This window comes from Triticum dicoccoides, chromosome 3A, assembly GCF_002162155.2.
Source record: "Triticum dicoccoides isolate Atlit2015 ecotype Zavitan chromosome 3A, WEW_v2.0, whole genome shotgun sequence".
Classification (NCBI taxonomy): domain Eukaryota; kingdom Viridiplantae; phylum Streptophyta; class Magnoliopsida; order Poales; family Poaceae; genus Triticum; species Triticum dicoccoides.
Genome location: NC_041384.1, coordinates 454,939,047 through 454,951,530, shown reverse-complemented (window position 1 = coordinate 454,951,530; position 12,484 = coordinate 454,939,047).

Below are 12,484 nucleotides of genomic sequence, written 5' to 3'. Positions count from 1 at the left end.
CCCCGTGAGAACCTTCATCTCCCGTTATCTGCTTCACTTCGACATCAGATAGGCCATCGGCGACATGGTTCCAGCGAGCTCTCTTCCCCGCCACCTCACGTCTCAATCTTTTGTGCAACCTACTGGATCGAGGTTGTGGTTGAGTTGATCCTACTCGTGGAGGAGAGAGATGGTAGGGGCACGGGAGGTACGTGACGAATGCACGGCAGTCGTCGGGGATGGGAGACACAAAGGAGTGCCAATGGGAGGGGCGGTTGTGTCGGTAAATTGGTACACATTTCTAAGTACTGTAGCAGGCCGAAGTTGTGTGTTTATATTTGGATGAAACGACGTCACGGTGGAGTACAGGATATTGCTGTTACATGGAGAGATGCTATTCTTACATGTTCCTACAAAATATTTACGTATTGTTAGAGGATGTGTAACTGTCTTGTGTAACTGTCTGGAGTAGAACATGGAAATGACGACCATCAAATTGAACTAGCACGTAACAATTTTGTAAACCTATATGTAAGAATAGCATCGCATGTTGGTATAGTTATGTGAGGATCAAGAAGACGAAGATTACAACTCATGTGGGTAGGCTTTACTCAACCATAACCAAGATACAAGATATCTAGAAGATTTCACTTTAACAGCTCGCCTCAAATCATGCTTCGGTAAGAGTGATATTGCGCTTGAATTCTTCTAGATGTCAAACTAGTAAATCCTTTGTAAAGACATCTGCAACTTGATCCTTTGAAAACACAAAGTGAGTTTCATTAAACTTACTGATCACCCTTTCTCTAACAAAGTGACAGTCAATCTCAACGTGCTTGGTATGAGCATGGAAGATGGGATTGGCTAAGAGATAGATTGCAATATTGTCACATCATAAACATGAAGTTTTTCATGTAGGCATACCCAACTCTTTGAGTAGTAATTGTACCCAAATAAGTTCAAGTGTATTATTAGCAAAAGCCTTATACTCTACTTTTGTACTTGATTGAGATACACTGGCTTGTTTCCTGACACTCCAAGATACTAGATTTGATCCATAAAATATTGCAAACTCTCTCTTTGATTTTCTATCATCAATGCATGCCCAATCTGGATCTGAGAAATCATTTAAGAAAGTGGATGATGACTTTCTATATGCAAGGCATGTGTTGATCGTGTGTTTAACATATCTAAGGTACTGCCCCGGGTTGTTATATCTGTTGACCTGATGCATGCGATCCCAAGAAAAATTTGAGGACACCATCCCACCTGGTGCGGTAGATCCCAAAGCGGGGTCATCTGTACTATCATCACTAGCAGACACAGACCCTGCGTGTTTAGGCAATTCAATGTGTGGAATTGAGCTGTTGGTGCAAACAAACTCTGTGGGCCTACTGAAAATGTCTGCTTTGAAATTCCTTCGGGTATGTTATAAAAACTGCTAGCTAATCCTTTTGCAGGAGATGGAACAAAGCATCCTGATGAGCACCTAATATATGTTGATGAAGTTTGTGGATTATTTAAGCTTGCAGGTGTGCCCAGAGATGTTATTAAGAAGAAGGTCTTACCTTTATCTTTGAAGGGAGATGCATCGACATGGTATAGGCTATGTGATGATACGGGGTCATGGAACTACAAATGATTGAAATTGGAATTTCATCAGAAGTTTTATCCTATGCATCTTATTCATCGTGATCGCAATTATATATATAATTTCTGGCCTCGCGAAGGAGAAAGCATCGCTCAAGCTTGGGGGAGGCTTAAATCAATGTTATATTCATGCCCCAATCATGAGCTCTCAAGAGAAATGATTATTCAAAATTTACATGCTCGGCTTTCTGATAACAATCGCACATGCTCGATACTTCTTGTGCTGGCTCTTTCATGACGAAGACTATTGAATTCAAATGGCATTTATTGGAAAGAATTAAATGCAACTCTGAAGATTGGGACCTCGACAAAGGTAAGGAGTTAGGTATGACACCTAAGTTTGATTGTGTTAAATCTTTTATGGATACCGATGTTTTCCGTAAATTTAGCACTAAATATGGACTTGACTCTGAGATAGTAGCTTCTTTCTATGCATCATTTGCTACTCATGTTGATCTCCCTAGGGAGAAGTGGTTTAAATATCATCCTCCCATAGAAGTAAAAGTAGCTGCACCTATTAAAGTTGAAGAAAAGACTGTCACTTATAATGATCCTATCGTTCCTACTGCTTATGTTGAGAAACCACCTTTTCCTGTTAGGATAAAAGATCATGCTAAAGTTTCAACTATGGTTTGTAAAAGAAATATTAAAACTTATACACCTCCTGAGCAAGTTAAAGTTGAACCTGATATTGCTATTGTTAAAGATCTCTTGTCTGATAATATTGATGGGCATGTTATTCATTTCCTTGATGAGACTGCTAGAATTGCTAAACATTGTGCTAAAGATAAAAGCAGACATGTGGTAGGCATGCCTGTTATTTCTATTAAAATAGGAGATCATTGTTATCATGGCTTATGTGATATGGGTGCTAGTGCTAGTGCAATACCTTACAACTTATACAAAGAAATTATGCATGATATTTCACCCGCTGAGATAGAAGATATTGATGTCACAATTAAACCTGCCAATAGAGATACTATTTCACCAATGGGAATTGTTAGAGATGTTGAAGTCTTGTGTGGGAAAACTAAATATCCTGCTGATTTTCTTGTTCTTGGTTCCCCACAAGATAGCTTTTGTCCCATTATATTTGGTAGACCCTTCTTAAACACTGTTAATGCTAAGATAGACTGCAATAAGGATATTGTTTCTGTTGGTTTAGGTGATATGTCTCATGAATTTAATTTCTCTAAATTTCGTAGACAACATCGTGAAGAGGAATTGCCTAGTAAAGATGAAATTATTGGACTTGCTTCTATTGCCGTACCTCCTAGTGATCCTTTAGAACAATATTTGCTAGACCATGAAAATGATATGTTTATGAATGAAAGAAGGAAATAGATGAAGTATTCTTTAAACTGGAACCCATCCTGAAACACAATTTGCCTGTTAAAATCCTAGGGGATCCTCCTCCACCCAAGGGTGATCCCGTGTTTGAGCTTAAACCTTTATATGTTGACCTGATGCATGCGCTCCCAAGAAGAATTTGAGGACACCATCCCACCTGGTGCGGTAGATCCCAAAGCGGGGTCATCTGTACTATCATCACTAGCAGACACAGACCCTGCGTGTTTAGGCAATTCAATTTGTGGAATTGAGCCGTTGGTGCAAACAAACTCTATGGGCCTAGGCGACAGGCCACCTGATCGCACACGGTGGACAATTGGTGGTGTGGTGCCTCCTGGTTGACTGGTCGGAGTAGTCGGTATCAAGGTAGCCATGACATCAGGTGTAGAGTGATGGGCCTAGGATCACACACACGAACCAACATGGGATTGCGTACCAAGATCTCGTTCGAATCTCGTGCCGCCTCTTTCATCTTGCACCACATGAGATTTGGGGTTGTTTAACCCCAAATTTTAATTGTTTTGAATGGGATTTTCACCTAGATATTTTTGTGTCACATGTATCATGCACGTTCATGTAACCTATCTTGTAGTAGGTGTATTAGTAGAACAAGTCACATTTGGAGTATTAGAGTTATTGTCACTCCACTCCATCGAGGAGAGGCTACTGAAGGAAATATGCCCTAGAGGCAATAATAAAGTTGTTATTTATATTTCCTTATATCATGATAAATGTTTATTATTCATGCTAGAATTGTATTAACTGGAAACTTAGTACATGTGTGAATATATAGACAAACAGAGTGTCACTAGTATGCCTCTACTTGACTAGCTCGTTGAATCAAAGATGGTTAAGTTTCCTAGCCATAGACATGAGTTGTCATTTGATTAAACAGGGTCACATCATTAGAGAATGATGTGATTGACTTGACCCATTTCGTTAGCTTAGCATTCGATCGTTTAGTATATTGCTATTGCTTTCTTCATGACTTATACATGTTCCTATGACTATGAGATTATGCAACTCCCGAATACCGAAGGAACACTCTGTGTGCTACCAAACGTCACAACGTAACTAGGTGATTATAAAGGTGCTCTACAGGTATCTTCGATGGTACTTGTTGAGTTGGCATAGATCAAGATTATGATTTGTCACTCCGATTGTCGGAGAGGTATCTCTGGGCCCTTTCGATAATGCACATCACTTTAAGCCTTGCAAGAAATGCAACTAATGAGTTAGTTGAGGGATGATGTATTACGGAACGAGTAAAGAGACTTTCCAGTAACGAGATTGAACTAGGTATTGAGATACCGACGATAGAATCTCGGGAAACAAACATACCGATGACAAAGGGAACAATGTATGTTGTTATGCGGTTTGACCGACAAAGATCTTCGTAGAATATGTAGGAGCCAACATGAGCATCCAGGTTCCGTTATTGGTTATTGACCAGAGACGAGTCTCGGTCATGTCTACATAGTTCTCGAACCCGTAGGGTCTGCGCGCTTAACGTTCGGTGACAATCGGTAATATGAGTTTATGTGATTTGATGTACCGAAGGTAGTTAGGAGTCCCGGATAAGATCGGGGACATGACGAGGAGTCTCGAAATGGTTGAGACGTAAAGATCGATATATTGGATGACTATATTCGGACATCGGAAAGGTTCCGAGTGATTCGGGTATTTTTCGGAGTACCGGAGAGTTACGGGAATTCGCTGGGCAGTATATGGGCCTTATTGGTCTTTAGGGGAAAGAGAGAGGGGAGGCTGCGCCCCCCAAGGCTTAGTCCGAATTGGACTAGGGGGAGGGGCGGCACCCCCTCCTTCCTTCTCTTCTCTTTTCCCTTTCCTTCTCTCCTACTCCTACTACATGGAAGGGGGGAATCCTACTCCCGGTGGGAGTAGGACTCCCCTTGGGGCGCGCCTAGGAGGGTCGGCCTCTCCCCCTCCTCCACTTCTTTATATACGGGGAGGGGGCATCCCTTGGATACACAACAATTGATCATTGATCTCTTAGCCGTGTGCGGCCCCCTCCACCATAATCCACCTCGGTCATATCGTAGCGGTGCTTAGGCGAAGCCCTGCGTCAGTAGCTTCATCAACACCGTCACCACGCCGTCGTGCTGACGAAGCCCTTCCCGGAAGCTCTACTGGATCATGAGTTCGCGGGACATCACCGAGCTGAACGTGTGCTGAACGCGGAGGTGTCGTACGTTCGGTACTGAGGATCGGTCAATCGTGAAGACGTATGACTACATCAACCACGTTGTCATAACGCTTCCGCTTACGGTCTACGAGGGTACGTAGACGACACTCTCCCCTCTCGTTGCTATGCATCACCATGATCTTGCGTGTGCGTTGGAAAATTTTGAAATTACTACATTCCCCAACAGTAGCATCCGAGCCAGGTTTATGCGTAGATGTTATATGCATGAGTAGAACACAAATGAGTTGTGGGCGTGGGTATATACATATTTCTTGCCATCACTAGCTGATTCTTGATTCAGCGGCATTGTTGGATGAAGCGGCCCAGACCGACATTACGCGTACGCTTACGCGAGACTGGTTCTACCGACGTGCTTCACACACAGGTGGCTAGTGGGTGTCTATTTCTCCAGCTTTAGTTGAATCGGATTCAATGAACAAGGTTCTTTCTGAAGATCAAAAAGCAATCACTATACTGTGTTGTGGTTTTTGATGAGTAGGTAAGAACGATTCTTGCTCAGCCCATGCAGCCACGTAAATTTTGCAACAACAAAGTAGAGGACGTCTAACTTGTTTTTGCAGGGCATGTTGTGATGTGATATGGTCAAGACGTGATGAGATATAAATTGTTGTATGAGATGATCATGTTTTGTTGAAGTTATCGGCAACTGGCAGAAGCCTTATGGTTGTCTATTTATTGCATAAGATGCAAGTGCCATGTAATTGCTTACTTTATCACTATGCGATAGCAATAGTTGCAAAAGAAATAGTTGGCGAGACGACCATGTGACGACACATTGATAGAGATCAAGATGATGGAGATCATGGTGTCATGCCGATGACGATAGAGATCATGACGGTACTTTGGAGATGGAGATCAAAGGCGCAAGATGATCATGGCCGTATCATGTCACATATATTGATTGCAAGTGATGTTTATCCTTTATGTATCTTATTCTGCTTTGATTGACGGTAGCATTATAAGATGATCTCTCACTAAAAAATTTATGGTACAAGTGTTCTCCCTGAGTATGCACCATTGCAAAAGTTCGTCGTGTCGAGACACCACGTGATGATCGGGTGTGATAAGCTCAAAGTTCTTATACAACGGGTGCAAGCTAGTTTTGCACACGCAGAATACTCGGGTTAAACTTGACGAGCCTAGCATATACAGATATGGCCTTGGAACACTGAGACCGAAAGGTCGAGCGTGAATCATATAGTAGATATGATCAACATAGTGATGTTCACCATTGAAAACTACTCCATTTCATGTGATGATCGGTTATGGTTTAGTTGATTTGGATCACGTGATCACTTAGATGATTAGAGGGATATCTATCTAAGTGGGAGTTCATAAGTAATATGATTAATTGAACTTTAATTTATCATGAACTTAGTCCTGATAGTATTTGCATAACTATGTTGTAGATCAATAGCTCACGATGTAGCTCCCCGTTTATTTTGATATGTTCCTAGAGAAAAACTATGTTGAAAGATAATTGTAGCAATGATGCGGATTGGATCCGTGATCTAAGGATTATCCTCAGTGCTGCACAGAAGAATTATGTCCTTGATGCACCGCTAGGTGATAGACCTATTGCAGGAGCAGATGCAGACGTTATGAACGTTTGACAAGCTCGGTATGATGACTACTTGATAGTTTAGTGCACCATGCTTTACGGCTTAGAACAGGGACTTCAAAAATGTTTCAAAGGCCACGGAGCATATAAGATGTTCCAAGAGCTGAAATTGGTATTTCAGACTCATGCCCGAGTCGAGAGGTATGAGACCTCTGACAAGTACTTTGCCTACAAGATGGAGGAGAATAGCTCAGCTAGTGAGCATGTGCTTAGAATGTCTGAGTACTACAATCACTTGAATCAAGTGGGAGTTAATCTTCCAGATAAGATAGTGATTGACAGAGTTCTCTAGTCACTATCACCAAGTTACTGGAACTTCGTGATGAATTATAATATGCAAGGCATAACGGAAACGATTCCCAAGCTCTTCGTGATGCTAAAATCGACGAAGGTAGAAATCAAGAAAAGCATCAAGTGTTGATGGTTAACAAGACCACTAGTTTCAAGAAAAGGGCAAAGAAGGGGAACTTCAATAAGAACGGCAAGCAAGTTGCTGCTCAAGTGAAGAAGCCCAAGTCTAGACCTAAGCCTGAGACTAAGTGCTTCTACTGCAAAGGGACTAGTCACTAGAAGCAGAATTACCCCAAGTATTTGGCGGATAAGAAGGATGGCAAAGTGAACAAAGGTATATTTGATATACATGTTATTGATGTGTACTTTACTAGTGTTTATAGCAACCCCTCAGTGTTTGATACTAGTTCAGTTGCTAAGATTAGTAACTCGAAACGGGAGTTGCAGAATGAATAGAGACTAGTTAAGGGTGAAGTGATGATTTGTGTTGGAAGTAGTTCCAAAATTAATATGATCATCATCGCACACTCCCTATACTTTCGGGATTAGTGTTGAACCTAAATAAATGTTATTTGGTGTTTGCGTTAAGCATGAATATGATTCGATCATGTTTATTGCAATACGATTATTCATTTAAGTTAGAGAATAATTGTTGTTCTGTTTACATGAATAAAACCTTCTATGGTTATACACCCAATGAAAATGGTTTGTTGGATCTCGATCGTAGTAATACACATATTCATAATATTGAAGCCAAAAGATGCAAAGTTAATAATGATAGTGCAACTTATTTGTGGCACTTCCGTTTAGGTCATATTGGTGTAAAGCGCATGAAGAAAATCCATGTTGATGGGCTTTTGGAATCACTTGATTATGAATCAGTTGATGCATGCGAACCATGCCTCATGGGCAAGATGACTAAGACTCCGTTCTCCGGAACAATGGAGCAAGCAACAGACTTGTTGGAAATAATACATATTGATGTATGCAGTCCGATGAGTGTTGAGGCTCGCGGCAGGTATCGTTATTTTCTGACCTTCACAGATGATTTGAGTAAGACATGGGTATATCTTCTTGATGAAACATAAATCTGAAACATTTGAAAAGTTTAAATAATATCAGAGTGAAGTGGAAATCATCGTAACAAGAAAATAAAGTTTCTACGATCTGATCGTGGAGGAGAATATTTGAGTTACGAGTTTGGTCTTCATTTGAAACAATGCGGAATAGTTTCGCAACTCGCGCCACCTGGAACACCACAGCGTAATGGTGTGTCCGAACATCGTAACCGTACTTTATTCGATATGGTGCAATCTATGATGTCTCTTACCGATTTACCACTATCATTTTGGGGTTATGCATTAGAGACAGCTGCATTCACATTAAATAGGGCACCATCTAAATCCGTTAAGACGACGCCATATGAACTGTGGTTTAGCAAGAAACCAAAGTTGTCATTTCTTAAAATTTGGGGTTGTGATGCTTTTGTGAAAAAGTTTCATCCTGATAAGCTCAAACCCAAATCGAAGAAATGTGTCTTCACAAGATACCCAAAGGAGACAGTTAGGTACACCTTCTATCACAGATCCGAAGGCAAGACATTCGTTACTAAGAATGGATCCTTTCTAGAGAAGGAGTTTCTCTCGAAAGAAGTGCGTGGGAGGAAAGTAGAACTTGATGAGGTAACTGTACATGCTCCCTTATTGGAAAGTAGTTCATCACAGAAATCGGTTCCTATGACTCCTACACCAATTAGTGAGGAAGCTAATGATGATGATCATGTAACTTCAGATCAAGTTACTACCGAACCTCATAGGTCAACCGGATTGAGATCCGCACTAGAGTGGCATGGTAATCCTGTTCTGGATGTCATGTTACTTGACCATGACGAACCTACGAACTATGAGGAAGCGATGATGAGCCCAGATTCCGCGAAATGACTTTAGACCATGAAATCTGAGATGGGATCCATGTATGAGAACAAAGTATGGACTTTGATTGACTTGCCCGATGATCGGTGAGTCATTGAGAATAAATGGATTTTCAAGAGGAGGACGGACACTGATAGTGGTGTTACTATCTACAAAGCTCGAATTGTCGCAAAAGGTTTTCGACAAGTTCAAGATGTTGACTACGATGAGATTTTCTCACTCGTGGCGATGCTTAAAAGTCTGTCCGAATCATGTTAGCAGTTGCCGCATTTTATGAAATCTAGCAAATGGATGTCAAAACTGCATTCCTTAATGGATTTCTTAAAGAAGAGTTGTATATGATGCAACCAGAAGGTTTTGTCGATCCTAAAGGTGCTAACAAAGTGAGCAAGCTCCAGCGATCCATCTATGGACTGGTGCAAGCATCTAGGAGTTGGAATATATGCTTTGATAAAGTGATCAAAACATATGGTTTTATACAGACTTGCGGTGAAGCCTGTATTTATAAGAAAGTGAGTGGCAACACTACAGCATTTCTGATAAGTATATGTGAATGACATATTGTTGATCGGAAATAATATACAATTTTCTGTAAAGCATTAAGGAGTGTTTGAAAATAGTTTTTCAAAGAAAGACCTCGATGAAGCTGCTTACACATTGAGCATCAAAGATCTATAGAGATAGATCAAGACGCTTGATAAGTTTTTTCAATGAGTACATACCTTGACAAGATTTTGAAGTAGTTCAAAATAGACAGTCAAAGAAGGTGTTCTTGCCTGTGTTGCAAGGTGTGAAGTTGAGTAAAGACTCAAAACTCGACCACAACAGAAAATAGAAAGAGAATGAAAATTCATTCCCTATGCCTCAATCACAGGTTCTATAAAGTATGCTATGCTGTTTACCAGTCCTATTGTATACCTTAGCATGATTCTGCCAAGGGAGTACAATAGTGATCTAGGAGTAGATCACTGGACAACGGTCAAAATTATCCTTAGAGGACTAAGAAAATATTTCTCGGTTATGGAGGTGATAAAAGAGTTCGTCGTAAAGAGTTACGTCGATGCAAGATTTTTACATCAATCTGGATGACTCTAAGTCTCAATCTGGATACATATTGAAAGTGGGAGCAATTAGCTAGAGTAGCTCCGTGCAGAGCATTATATACATAGAAATTTGCAAATACATACGGATCTGAATGTTGCAGACCCGTAGACTAAACTTTTCTCACAAGCAAAACATGATCACTATTTGGGTGTTAAACACATAGCGATGTGAACTAGATTATTGACTCTAGTAAACCCTTTGGGTATTAGTCACATGGAGATGTGAACTAATCACATAAAGATGTGAACTAGATTATTAACTCTAGTGCAAGTGGGATACTAAAGGCAATGTGCCCTAGAGGAAATAATAAAGTTGTTATTTATATTTCCTTATATCATGATAAATGTTTATTATTCATGCTAGAATTGTATTAGCCAGAAACTTAGTACATGTGTGAATATATAGACAAACAGAGTGTCACTAGTATGCCTCTACTAGACTAGCTTGTTGAATCAAAGATGGTTAAGTTTCATAGCCATAGACATGAGTTGTCATTTGATTAAACGGGATCACATCATTAGAGAATGATGTGATTGACTTGACCCATTCCGTTAGCTTAGCATTCAATCGTTTAGTATATTGCTATTGCTTTCTTCATGACTTATACATGTTCCTATGACTATGAGATTATGCAACTCCCGAATACCGGAGGAACACTTTGTGTGCAACCAAACGTCTCAACATAACTGGGTGATTATAAAGGTGCTCTACAGGTATCTTCGATGGTACTTGTTGAGTTGGCATAGATCAAGATTAGGATTTGTCACTCCGATTATCGGAGAGGTATCTCTGGGCCCTCTTGATAATGCACATCACTTTAAGCCTTGCAAGCAATGCAACTAATGAGTTAGTTGCGGGATGATGTATTACGGAACGAGTAAAGAGACTTGTCGGTAACGAGATTGAACTAGGTATTTGATACGTCCATTTTGCATCATGCTTTTATATCGATATTTATTGCATTATGGGCTGTTATTACACATTATGTCACAATATTTATGCCTATTCTCTCTTATTTTACAAGGTTTACATAAAGAGGGAGAATGTTGGCAGCTGGGATTCTGGGATGGAAAAGGGCAAATATTAGAGACCTATTATGCACAGCTCCAAAAGTCCTGAAACTTCACGGAAGGCATTTTCAGAATATATAATAAATACTGAATGCAAGAAGTTCACCAGGGGGGCCAGACCCTGCCCACGAGGGTGGGGGCGTGCCCTACCCCCCTGGGCGCGCCCCCCTACCTCGTGGGCCCCCTGGTGGCCCTCCGGTGGCCATCTTCTGCTATATGGAGTCTTTCGATGAGAAAAAATGATAAGCCATCTTTCCGGACGAGACTCCGCCGCCACGAGGCGGAACCCTTGCGGAACCAATCTAGGGCTCCGGCGGAGCTGTTCTGCCAGGGAAACTTCCCTCTGGGAGGGGAAAAATGTGACAGCCTGGCTTATTAGGGATGATAGACTACTCATATCAACAAGGAATTCCTTCTTTTCGGGGAGACCATTCGGACAGAACTCCAAAGTTAAGCGTGCTCAGCTTGGAGTAGTGTCAGGATGGGTGACCGACCGGGAAGTTGCTCCCGGGTGCGCATGAGTGAGGACAAAGTGCACAGAAAAGACTAGTATTGATCTGTGGGGCCAGTCTAGATCCCGCCAAGAGTAACGACCACCGACGGTTGTGTCCGGGGCGTTACAAGTTGGTATCAGAGCCGACCCTCGCGGTTACATGGATGGTTGCGGACAGGTGCGTGGTCATGTTGTTCATGACGTTTGTGACCCGTCGTGGCACACGGTATGGCACATGTACTGGACTGGAAACACAAACGTATGTGCCAAGTGGGAACGTTCCTGTGGCCCGACGAGGACGTGGTTCCTTTGAGTGGGGGTGTATGTGATAGCCTGGCTTATTAGGGATGATAGACTACTCATATCAATAAGGATTTCCTTCTTTTCCGGGAGCCCATTCGGACAGAACTCCAAAGTTAAGCGTGCTCAGCTTGGAGTAGTGATGGGTGACTGACCGGGAAGTTGCTCCCAGGTGCGCATGAGTGAGGACAAAGTGCACAGAAAAGACTAGTATTGATCTGTGGGGCCAGTCTAGATCCCGCCAGGAGTAACGACCACCGGCGGGTGTGTCCGGGGCGTTACAGAAATCATCGTCATCGTCATCACCAACGCTCCTCTCATCGGGAGAGGGCAATCTCCATCAACATCTTCACTAGCACCATCTCCTCTCAAAACCCTAGTTCATCTCTTGTATGCAATTCTTGTCTCCAAGTCCAGGATTGGTACCTGTGGGTTGCTAGTAGTGTTAATTACTCCTTGTAGTTGATG